We start from the raw sequence: 1,920 nt of genomic DNA on the forward strand, positions 1-1,920 counted from the left end.
TTTTTTTTTGGTAGATTATTGGGGATTTTTAACATAGATGATCATGTCATCTGTAAATAAAGACAGTAATTTCTTCCTTTCCAGTCTATATGCCTTTTATTTGTTTTTTTGTTTGTTTGTTTGTTTGTTTTTTTGTCTTATTCCTCTAGTGAGACTTCCAGCATGATAGTGAATAGAAGTAGTAACAGAGGACAGTGCCTCGTTCCCAGTTTTACGGGGAAATTTTCAGTTTCTTATCGTTAGGCATAATGTTACCTAGATGTTTTTTTTGTCGTTCTTTAACTAGTTGAGGAAATTCCTCTTTAGTCCAAGTTTACTGAGTGTTTTTATCACATGTTGGTATTGGATTTTGTTATATGCTTTGTCTTCATCAGCTGATAAGGTCATATGATTTTTATTTTTTATATATGGTGAATTACACTGACTGATTTTTGCACGTTGAACCAGCCTTGCATACCTGGGGGTAAAAATCTCACTTGATCATGATGTACAATACTTTTTAGTGGTGTTGGATAAAATTTGCTAACGTTTTTTGACATTTTGTCTAAATTCATGAGAGATATTGCCCCTTGGTTTTCTTTTCTCACCATGTTTTTACCCAGTTTTGTTGTCGGAGGAAGGCCATACTTCGTGAGTTAGGAAGTGTTCTTTCTGCTTGTATTTTTTGGAAGAAATTGTGAAAAATTGGTATTATTTTGCCAATTCCAAAGGCAGAAGCACTTTTCTGAGGTACTTTACTAGAAACCATGGATGGGCTACGTTAGATTTGTTTTCAACGATAGCAGATTCTTTTATAACGTGTAAGGGTCTCTTCATTCTCATGATTTTCTGAAAGAATTTGAGATGATTAAAAGGAGAAAAGCGTCTACGGCCATGCCACCCTGAACAAGCCTGATTCTGTCTGATCTCGGAAGCTAAGCAGGGTCGGACCTGGTTAATACTTGGATGGGAGACCACCTAGGAAGACCTGGTGCTGTAGGCGTAAACAAATAAAGGATTGTAAGCTGACAAGGTCCTTGCAATCTGTGAGGTCAACTAAGGGTTGCCTTTCCTGAAAAAAATATATAAAAAAATTAAAAAATTAAAAAGGAATAAAGTGACGTCACATTATCTTATCGATTTTAGGAAGAAGCAACTTCGCATTGTCTTACAGATTTTAGGGAGAACCTACTGAGATTAGTCTAATCCACGTTCTGTAGTATGGCCCAGGAAGAAGGAAGTGAGGACTTCTGCTTCGCTAATAAGTTAGGTTGTTTCATATCTGAGAGGCAGCAGTGGCCATATATGGTGGCATCTTCTCAAGTCGAAACAGAGTGGCCTTTGATCCCTTCTGCCTCATTTTCCCTCTTGTCCAATCAATTTGTCCAGCTTGGCATTTATCTTGGATTTTTCATTTTAAAAGAAGTGTCATTAATGGCTGTATGAAAATAAATTGAGATGGTCGAGCCAAACTTGTGCCAAGTTGTACATCCAGCTCGTTCCTTGGCTGTCATTTAACTATGTAAATAAATCATATGTCTTACAGTGACATCAAACATTTTTTACATGAAAAAAGAAGTCCTCTAGGTTTTGATGTTGTTAAATATTGGATATATTTAGTCAAATATAAAATAAATGGTGGACAAAAAAATCAGCTTTTAAACCTTTAAAAGATTTCTGGTTAGTAAAAATAAGGATTGCATGCAAAAAACAAACAAACAAACAAACAAAACAAAAAAACATTTATTCCTACAAAAGCAAAGGAGAAACTAAAACATACGATAAGAATTCAAGTATACACAGCTTAATGTTTAAATTTATAATTGCACTTTAGAAAATCTCACTTTGTGGGAAGAGCCTTTTGATAGAGCTCCCATTTTTAATTGATACTCAGTGCCACAACAGCACGATATTAAAATACCTGTAAATTTTTAGCATTGA

The 1,920-nt window shown here is 34.9% G+C and overlaps 1 pseudogene; it reads left to right on the top strand.

Annotated features, from left to right (window-relative positions):
- Nucleotides 1-863: 863 nt before the first annotated feature.
- Nucleotides 864-982, top strand: LOC111746458 (annotated as a pseudogene).
- Nucleotides 983-1,920: the final 938 nt, after the last annotated feature.

Source organism: Pteropus vampyrus, unplaced genomic scaffold (assembly GCF_000151845.1).
Source record: "Pteropus vampyrus isolate Shadow unplaced genomic scaffold, Pvam_2.0 Scaffold190, whole genome shotgun sequence".
Lineage (NCBI taxonomy): Eukaryota > Metazoa > Chordata > Mammalia > Chiroptera > Pteropodidae > Pteropus > Pteropus vampyrus.